This window comes from Myotis lucifugus, unplaced genomic scaffold (assembly GCF_000147115.1).
Source record: "Myotis lucifugus unplaced genomic scaffold, Myoluc2.0 scaffold_52, whole genome shotgun sequence".
Classification (NCBI taxonomy): domain Eukaryota; kingdom Metazoa; phylum Chordata; class Mammalia; order Chiroptera; family Vespertilionidae; genus Myotis; species Myotis lucifugus.
Genome location: NW_005871100.1, coordinates 3,641,851 through 3,652,781, shown reverse-complemented (window position 1 = coordinate 3,652,781; position 10,931 = coordinate 3,641,851). Strand labels below are relative to the sequence as shown.

At 41.8% G+C, this 10,931-nt stretch overlaps 1 non-coding gene across 1 annotated transcript; it reads right to left on the bottom strand.

The window, feature by feature from the left end:
* LOC111826061 lies at positions 1-126 on the bottom strand. Its single transcript, XR_002829304.1, has one exon. It is a non-coding gene; the product is annotated as a small nucleolar RNA SNORA32 (small nucleolar RNA).
* Between the last annotated feature and the right edge of the window lie 10,805 nt (positions 127-10,931).

Genomic DNA, 10,931 nt, shown 5'->3' with positions numbered 1-10,931 from the left:
AAATGTTCCCAGTAGGCTGAATGCTATGCTACCAACATAGCAGAAAAAAAACCTATTGGGGAAATGTTTCGTGGTCATGTCCACGGCAAATGAGAAACTGCATTCTAAAAGCCTTGGTAATGACCATTATGTATAGTACTTTTGTAAAGCACCTGTGATGATGTGTCAGGCTCTGTGTTGGTCCTTTACCTACACAAATAATTTAATCTCAAAACGACCTTTCCAGGAAGCATCCCCATTTATCAGTTATGAAAACTAATTAAAAAATATATTTTATTATGGACATTATGCCCCCTGATGAAAGTAGGAAAATCACCTATGAAATAGTCTTGCCCATAATGGGATTTCTATGTGATCAAGTCTAGATACTGCTAATCGTTTACATGACAGAGCGGAGGAGTATGTGAAATGATACACAAGGATTCGATCAACAGACTCCAGAATGAGTGAAATGGCGGGATTAAAAGGAAAAGTCTATCTAGAGAAAAATTTTTCAAAAAGTATAATGAACCCACTATGTATTTATCACTCAGCTTCAGCAATGATCAGCTGTGGCCAACTTGTTTCATCTTTACCCCTCACTTTCCACCCATCACTAATTATCTTGAAGGAATCCTAATCATTATATCACTTCATAAATATTTCAGTGTGTCTTTACAAGACAAAGACTTAAAAAAAACCCAATCACAATACTATCACCATACATAAATTAATAATTTTTAAAATATCACCAAATAGTCATTATTCATTTTTTGATTGTCTCATAAATTAAAAACAAGTAACTTCTTTTGCCTCAATCAGAAACCAAATGAAGTCTATATATTGAAATGGGTTCCTATGTCTCTTAAGTCTCTTTTATTAAAAAAACTCCCCATTCCCCTCCTTTTTTTCTTGATATTTATTTGTGGAGTAAACCAGATTTTGTCCTTAGACTCTTCCACATTCTGACTTTGCTGATTTGTCCCCTTGTTCCATGACATGCTCCTGTCCCTTGGTTTCCTGTGAACTGGGGGATCGCTGGCTCAGATGACGAGTGTGTTCCTTGGCAAGGATACTTACAGATGGTGGTGTGTATTTTCTGGCATGTGTCTTCTAATTTAAGCAATTTTATAGTCAGGAAGTGAAGAAGCCCTGGAGTTTCCACTGAGGTCTCTCTGATCCCAAACCTGTGCTCTGGCCACCCTTCCCATCTCCCTCTAAGATCCATCCAGCGGGGAAGAATGAGAGGACTTGAAGGGCTGGAGGCTGGGAACAGGGAGACTAATTCATCACAATGCGCATGTGCTAGACCAGCGATGGTGAATCTTTTGAGCTCGGCGTGTCAGCATTTTGAAAAACCCTAACTTAACTCTGGAGCCGTGTCACATATAGAAATTTTTTGATATTTGCAACCATAGTAAAACAAAGACTTATATTTTTGATATTTATTTTATATATTTAAATGCCATTTAACAAAGAAAAATCAACCAAAAAAATGAGTTTGCGTGTCACCTCTGACACATGTGTCATAGGTTCGCCATCACTGTGCTAGACAGTGCCCTGGGCAGGAAGACGGCAGGCTGCTGGCATAACGGCCCGGGAGGCAGTGACGAAGAGCAGGACTGCAGATCCCTGTCTCTCTGAAGGAAGGTGCAAGCCACAGGATCTTGTAATGTTTTGGTTCCTCAGTTAAGTTCTAAGGAGTCCCAGGCACCTGGTCAGGCAGAAACTTTTAGGTTTCTGGGATTTCTGAATGCTCTTCTGAGCTCTTGGGGTTAAGGGAGGGATCAGAATTACCCAGATGATAAACAGATAATTTTGATGTCTCAAAAAATACTTTCTTTGTTCTGCCCCTTTTCCCAAAACGAACTTGAGATGGAAAATTTTTCCTTTTTAAGTTACATACTTACTCTGTTTTCAGGTAACAGCAATACACGTTCATTAAAACACACACATACAACCTCCATCTCAGTTTAACATAGAAATGCTACACAATGGAGTCTTGGTAGAGGTAGAGGGAGGGGATTACCGGGAGCCAGTATTTAGTGTTAACTTACTCTGCCTTTCAATTTGTTTGGCATATGTTCTATTTGTGGTCAGAAAAAACCCCAAAACGATACAGATGTGATTTAAAATAATTATAACAAATGGCACCCCTATTAGACACTCTAATTTCTTTTCATTTGACAATATATCTTGGAAAGTGAAATAATTACTATATAGGCATAGTTATAATAGATTATTATATATTATAAAGCAAAAATTATTTGTAATAATACAATGTATTGTAAGTTTATAAAATTTTTATAATTACAGAACAGTATATTAACTATTTTTATATATAATATTATATTATTACACACTATGCAATTATAAAACAATTTTAGTCATTGTATATAGTCATTGCTTAGAGATTGTAATCATGGAGGTAAAAAATAAAAATCACACTTATTATTAGTTGATATGATTAGGCTTATATGATTCATTAGACAAGTAATCTGTGTGCTGTTTTGTTCTGGGAACCCCGAGGCGCTGTCTTAATCCTGCTATTAGTTTATCCTGGCTCTGGCCTCGACTGGCCCACCAGACAGTCCAGGAGGCTCTGGCACGTGGGCCTTCTCAGGATGCTTATTCCTATCACGGGCGGAGTGCTGGGCAGTGGTTCTTTCTTCTGTTCCATCTTTTGCTTCCATGAACTAACAGGGGTCCTCAAACTACGGCCCGCGGGCCACATGCAAATACAAATATTGTATTTGTTCCCGTTTTGTTTTTTTTACTTCATAATAAGATATGTGCAGTGTGCATAGGAATTTGTTCATAGTTTTTTTTTTAAACTATAGTCCGGCCCTCCAGTGAACTGGCCCCCTGTTTAAAAAGTTTGAGGACCCCTGAACTAGGAGATAGCATCTTCTTTGCAAAATAACTTAAAAAAAAATTTCCCCGCTAGTATGTTGAGAGATGTTATGACAACTGTACTTGTCCATTAATCGAGTACCCCAGTGCTGGGATTGAAGTGAGTTTGAGCACTGAGGTTCAAGCAAAAGTAAAAGTTCTGAAATATGTGTTTTTCTGAGTAACCCAGTGCTGACATGAAACTCACTCACGTCGACTCCGATGGTATTTCTAGTGGCTGCGAGTCCGTGTCCCCTCTCCAGCTGGGAGGTGGTTTGGAAGTCCTGCTGCAGCCAGAGACTGATCACTGGGTTTCTGCATTTACCTGTAGTTTCCTCAAATGTGGTGCACAGGCCACGACTCAATTAAATGCCCCAAACTGCCAAGTTCAGTTTCTGAACGTACATCACCCTAGGCCTGACTTGCATATTAAAGACATCCACTAAACACACAAGTTTATGTATAATCTGTCTATCTGTCATCTGCACTGATCCCAAGTACACCTTATTTTTTAAAATAATTATTTAAAAGGCCAGACATCACTAGATATGGAACTTAGAATATAATTATAAGAAACCGCACTAATAATTAGCAAAACAAAAGCCACCCTGGAAACTGAGTTCATGCAAGTATATTTCTGCCAGCGTGGGTTTTACTACATGAACACATCTGCAATCGTTTTCTCAAACAGAGTTTATTCACAGATATCTGCCGAGCTTCATCAAAACAAACAAGCCCCTCTCATAAGAGTTAGCATATAAAGCGAGGGTGGACAGAGCAACAATCTTTTCCCCAGGGCTCCCTTTTATCAAACGACCCTGCCCAAAGAATAGGGGCCAGTGTTTTATGTTTCAAGTGTACCATATGGCATGATATGAGTGCACTTTAATGGCTTATTAGCATATTCTTCCAACTAGGCCTTCCGAGTTAAACCAGCTTGACAAAATCTGAATTTTAAAATATTTGCATGAAACCTCCTGGAATAAACAGGGCTCGGTGATTTGTTTGCTTTGCTAGTAGATGAAAGAGAAGCTCATTGAACCTTCATGACAGTGCTCATGAAAAACATCAGGTTGGCCACCCCCTCTCTAGCCCTTAGGAGCGGAAGATTTCTGGAACGTCTGCAGCGTTATTTAGACGGGTTTTTCTCCCCTGGACAAAGATCCCCCGCTCTGCCTAGATTCTGTGCTTTAAAGAATGCTCACTCTGTCTTCGGTGACCTTGATCTTTCCTTTGTGGGGAATGAGAGGCTCTGGCTGAGGTCTAGTTGCCTGCCTGCCTCATTAAAAAGCCTTTTGGCATTTGGGGGAGGAGCAGGCACCAGGTCAGGACGCGGGGCTTCTCACTGTGGCTTGGCTGGGGAGCGATGCGAACCTAAGAGAAGTCATGTCTCTGTTGTGACTGCTTGAATGGTCTCTGAAAATGGGGTACATGAGGAGGGAGGTGGACAGAAAGAAGCTGTCCACGCTACCTAGACAAAGGCAGCTGGCTTCTCTGTTTGTGTGCTATCCTACACGCTGAAGCATTTTTCTTTTCAGATTTGTCTGAGTGTAAATGTCTCCTTTTCTCTTTTTCCCAAGTTAGTCCTTGGTACATTCTGTGGATCAGGATGTTGGTGGAGGCTGCCAGTGACCACATATGATGAAGGCGACAATCTTTGGTGACCCCACAATAAGGCTACCTTGTCATCTCTAGTGCAACAATAACATAGGTTTGCAAATACTGATTTCCCTCTAGGAAACCTTTCTACTTTATGGCAGACGCTGCCACAAACCGCTTTTCCCTAATTATTTTCTAGTAAAGAAGTAACCATGTGACACGGTTACGGCCAATGAGATGTAAGCGGAAGTCTGTTGGATACAGTTTCTGGGAAAGCTTTTGCTTTCCTGGTAAAAAGAGACAAACTTAGCTGGCCTGTGCCTTGCCTTTACTTCTGTCCTCTGGTGTGGAATGTAGATGAAATGACTGGAGGTGTGCAGCTATCTTGCAATCATGAGATGACCAGCAAGGAAAGAAGCCAACACACTAAATATATGAAACCAATAAATTGATTAGGAAACCGAATCCAGAGTGGCTCAGCCACTTACTTAAGATCAAACAAGTAAGTCCTCTTACTTCAAGGATTGTGTTCTTTATATTTTGTTAATAAGTCAAAAGGCAACACTTCTTACTGTTATTGCACTCTTACTAAATGCCGACTCCAACTAATCTTTTAACATGTATTACTTTAGTGAACCTTTATAAAAACCTGGTGAAATGCTGTGAACGGAATTTTGTCCTCCCAAATTTATATGTTGTAGCCCTAATCCTCTGTGTGACTGTATTTGGAGATGGGACCTTTAGGAGGTAATTAAGATTAAATGATACCAGCCAGTATGGCTCACTGGCTGAGCATCGACCCATGCACCAAGAGGTCGCTGGTTACATTCCCAGTTAGGGCTCGACCTCCAGTAGGGGGCATGCAGGAGGCAGCTGATTGATGTTTTTCTCTCTCTCTCCCCCACTTCCTTCCTTTCTCTCTAAAATCAATTAAAAAATCAATAAAATCAATAAAAACATATTAAAAGTTATTCTAAAAAAAGATTAAGTGAGGTGGTAAAGGTGGGGCCTGGATCTATTAGGATTAGTGTCATTATATAAGAAGAAACACCAGAGTGTTCTCTCTCTCTCCTCTCTCCTCTCTCTCTCTCTCTCTCTCTCTCTCTCTCTCACACACACACACACACACACACACACACAGAGTCTGCCATGTGAGCACACAGAAATTAAGAGGCCATCTACAAGCCAGGAAGAAAGTCTCACCAGAAACCACTGGACTTTACAGCTCCCAAAACTGTGAAAAATAAATTTCTGCCATTCAAGCCACTCAGTCTATGATATTTCCTTAATAGCAGCCAGAGCACACTGAGGCAGGAAGGTACTATTATTATGCCCATTTTGCAGATGAGAAAACTGAAGATCAGAAAGATTAAGTATCTTTATGGTCACAAAGCCAGTAAATGGCATTTTTCCTTTCTTCAAGAGATGGTATCCCTGTGGCCAGTATGTGGTCAGTTTTATTGATGAGTTTATACTTCATTTTCTAAAGATAAAACAGATTTTACCTTTAGAAATTTGTTCTTATCTCTCCATTGAGAGCCAAATAGGCTATTTTGTGTGAGAGAAAGCACTTTATAAACCAGAATATGCCATGCAAATTCAAAGTCATTCTTTTTAAGAATCAGTTGTGTATTATGCTAAGCAAAATAAGCCAGTCAGAGAAAGATAAATATCACATGATCTCACTCATATGTAGAATCTAATGAACCAAATAAACTGATGAACAAAAATAGACCCAGAGACATAGAAGCATGGACAGACTGTTGAACCTCGGCAGGAAGGCAGGGGAGGGTGGTTGGGAAGAGATCAACCAATGAACTTGTATGGATACATGCATAAACCGTGGACACAGACAATGGGGTGGTGAAGGCCTTGGGGGAGGCGGACGGGAGCGGGTAGGAAGAGGTTAATGGGGGGAAAAGGAGGACCTATGTAATACTTTCAACAATAAAGATTTTTAAAAGATATAATAAAAAAGGAGAATCAGTTGTGTTTCTCGCCTTCATGCTGTTTGCCTTTAATTCCTACTTGTAAGTTTCCTAAAGATCCCAGTCAATGAGAGTGATTAAGAACAAACCAGGTCAGTTACACTCTTTTATCTCCAAATAGAACCGAATCTTCTCCGAGACGCAGAGGACTTTCTTTCCGGTCATGTCCTCCTATAGCTCCCTCTTCGCGTTCTAGCTAAGACCCAGCTGAGTCAGCATGTCAGAGGGAAGGGCGCCCCATCTCAGAAATCCGACCCGGACCGGCCACATCTCCAGCCACATGTCCAGCGTTTTTCTCGAACCCTCCCCTCCACGGTCACCCTATTAGAGCCTCCATGGCGGCATGTCATCATCTCCTTAGCCTTATTTTCTATGGTCACAAACTCAAGGGACGGCAATGCCGGCAAATCTCTGAAGCTTAACGTGCCCAATGAACCCGCGTCTGCCACGGACAGAAGCCTGTACTATTTATGGCACCGAGAAGTGAGAAAATGTCCCCTACCATGGGTATCAGGTAACTCACACAGTTCTGCCAAAGTTTGGTTGTGAAACACGAAGCCTCTGAAACCCGGTGGTGTTAAGTGCGCACCAAATATTCAATCCAGACATGTCGTGCTTGAACTATTCTGGGGCTCATAAACCTTTCATCAGAATCAGAGGTGAAATATTTGGCCTTATTTGTAAGTCCCATATTTCTAAAGACCTTGGGGGCTCATTTAGTATTCCCAGCAGAAAGGTCACGAGGTTGGTTTGCAGGGGTCCTGGTTTCGTGGAACTGATGACTTCAAGCAGGAGATACTTTCATGATTTTCCAAGAACCAGTACCTGGCTCCTCCTGCACGTGGCCCACTCTGCCCTGTTCTCGCTCCCTAACCACCCCTCCCTCCAAAAAAACCCTAAACACAAACACTGTTGTACAGGGCTGCTCACAGCTCTTACATTTTCTGACCAAAACACTGGAACCTTTATTTAATATCAGGGAAGGAGCCTACGCCTTTTTAGGCAAGCTGTATTAGAAAAGGCTTTGCAAATGGTTTTATTGCTGGAGGGGAGGTGATGTAATTTCATGAAACCTGGAATCCAAGTCCTGGAGGGGTCCTTAGAGATCATCCAGTCCACCCTTAGTTTTACAGATCAGTGCACGGAGGTCCAGACAGGTGAGGGGACCAGCCCAAGAGCTCCATGCTTTAAGTACTAGCTCCTGGACCTCAGGCAAATGACTAAACCGCTCATGGCCTCAGTTTCCTCATAGAGCAGGGGTGGGGAACCTTTTTTCTGCCAAGGGCCATTTGGATATTTATAACATATTTCGAGGGCCATAAAAAATTATCAACTTAAAAATTAGCCTGTTATATTTGGTCAAACACTTAATGAACTCACCCCTAATGCCTTGGCAGGGCCAGACCAAATGATTTTGTGGGCCTCATGGCCCACAGGCCAGACCTTCCCCACCCCCATCATAGAGGTTCTGAGGACTGAGATAATTCACCCAAAGTAATTAGCGAAGTGCCTGGCAGAGTAAATATTAGCCACAGATATTACTGCTACTGCTATTCTTTCCCAGATCACTCATTTCTAAGTTTCCCTTTCCCTAGCACCTAGCTCTGCCCTTATGTGACCAGCAGGACACCCAAATCTGGGCCTCAGGGGCTGTCTTATAATAGGATGCTGCGATGTAGTTGTGGAGACTATAATTATCGTACTTTCTGAAATATTCAAAGCCTCCAGAGGTCCAGAAACCTCATGAACTAAATATCACAGTAGCCCACTCCCAGATTCCCATGATCTCATAAGCTAAGAACTGAATTTTTACAACAGAGGTGAAAACTGTTTCCCTCATAAACAAGCTGCGCAAAGTCACTGGAAAGCTGTCTTGATGCTCTTTCCCGAAGAGTGGCTCATTTCTTGCTCAATGATTTGTTAGAGGTGTTTGGACAAGCTGGGCCCATTATCTGCAAGTATTACCTTTTCACTTGCTGACTTCGCTGCCTGGAGTGTCCTTTCCTTACGCAGGCTTCCTCGAAGGTGGTGGCACTAAATCAGGCCTCGGGAGGAGTGTGAGCTTTCTCTCCGGGGAGGTCACCTCCGAACATACCTGCCCTCTGGGATCCTCCTTAGAAACTGTGCTGTCGCTCTCTTCTCCAGAAAGGAAGTGGGCAGGAAGGAGCCCATGGCTTGGCCCATGGCTTGGCCCATGCTGGCAGACAATAGCTAGCTTTTCTTGAGCACCTACTTTGTGCCAGGCTTTGTTTTAAGGATTTTACATTTATTTTCTCCTCGGCCCTACATAACAATCTTATGAAGTCCTTTTGCTAGTTTCATTTTGCACAGGGAGAAATGGAGGCACCGGGATTAAGTAACTTTCCTAAAGTGACACAGTGCCGACACGAGCTGGGACGTGACTCCCAGAGCTGTGCCTTACAGTGCACGGTCTCACCCAGTCTCATCTGCTTCTGGGCAAATCAACCAGGACTTCATTCAAAGCAGGGGTCAGATGTATTAACTTTCTCTCCTACCCAGCCTCACAGATCCTAGTTGAGATTGTATTATAAGAGAATTTAGAGATACACCTTACCCCCCTGCCCTGCTCCCTATAGTCTATTCCCTCCCTGCTCCCCTCCTCCACCTTAGGTAGCTACTGTCATAGGAGGCCTGGGGTGTATTTTTCCCTTGAACGCTTCTGTGCTTTAACTACAAGTGTGTGTATTTCTATATAATATATAGGATCATTTTGGATGCTTGGGTGTTTTATGATACATAAATGGTATACTCAATAGCTTGTTCTACAACTTAAAAAATTAATATATGATTCTGAGTTTATTCACATTGATATATGTAAATCTAGTTTATTCATTTACCTGCTATGTAATATTCCAATGTATAATTAAACTCTAGGTTATTTTTAATTTCTGCTATTGATAAATAAGACTGCTATGAACATTTGTTCATATCTCCTTGGAGAATTTCTTTAGGTGAGAGTGGAAGGGCTAAGTTTGTAAGGTACACTCACTTTTAATACTGCTACCTGGAGATGCCCACAGTGAGCATCCATCCCTTTTCGGCCAGGCCTTTCTAGTCAAAGCCAAATAGTTACCTAGATAATTCAGACAGGAAGTCCTTGCCCAGGTAATTGTTGTAAAAGCAAATATTGGTAATGACAATGAGATAGGAAATTACTGAGAAGTTTGCTGCCTTGCTGGCATACCAAGAACACACAAAAATTATTTTGATCTTAATATCTGATATTGAATTTTTACTATTGCCAGACCTTGCATTCACCATAAATTATAGATTTTATTCTCTCAGCATTTCTATGAGGTTGATATTACCCCCATCTTATAGCCACAGCAAATGGGGCTCAGGGCCCGTAAATCACTAGTCTAAGGTCTCAAAGCTGGTAAGAATTAGTGGAGCCAGAACCCAAACCCCGTTGAGGGGACACCAAAGTCTGTTTTCCAACGACTGCCATAATGCCTCCACACACATATAATTCAGTTTATTTAGTGATTATAAGAAAATATATTTTTAAGTATCAGAAATGTATCAATTTACATATTAATTTTTATAACCATACCAGTTGCTAAATATTTTAATATCATTCTAGCTTCTAATTTTATTACTCACTGCCCCCCTAAACCTGACTGATACTCTACTTAAACCAAACCAGTCACTCTTACCTAAATACACCTTGTGTTTTCCTGCCTACTGGTAGATATACTTTGGCTCTCGAAATGCTGAGGGAAGTCCTCATGTCACCAGTTCTGTTTTACCACAGCTCAGTTTAACAAACATTTATAGAGCAATGACTTGGTAGCAACTAAAGAGAAAACAGTAACAAGGAGACTGGGGATGATGGGAAATTTTGGGACGTGGCTGTGTCTTGAGTTTCCACTCATTGGCTGAATCAACAGACTTGAAGGGCTCCCTTCTTCACTGTGCCCTCTATAGGACACCCCGGTGCCTCTTTCTCCTTGAAAAGGAAAGAAAACCACCTAAGCTGTGTGAGTGTGTGAGTCAACTGTAGCTTGCTGAACAGTCTTAAGAAGATAGAGGCAGGACAGCTTGTTTCTCTTAGAGCAGCGGTTCTCAACCTGTGGGTCGAGACCCCTTTGGGCGTCGAACGACCCTTTCACAGGGGTCGCCTAAATATATCCTGCATATCAGATATTCACATTACGATTCATAACAGTAGCAAAATTACAGTTATGAAGTAGCAACGAAAATAATTTTATGGTTGGGGGTCACCACAACATGAAGAACTGTATTAAAGGGTCGTGGCATTAGGAAGGTTGAGAACCACTGTCCTAGAGCCTCACCAGCCTCTTTGTTACCTGAAGGCAATTGGCATCCTCCCTTCTCAGGGCCTTTGCTCAAGCTCAACATTTCTTCACAGTGGCACTCATGACATTCCTGGTTGGATAATCCTTCATTGTGAGGCGCTGTCCTGTTCACTGTAGCATGTTTAGCAGCATC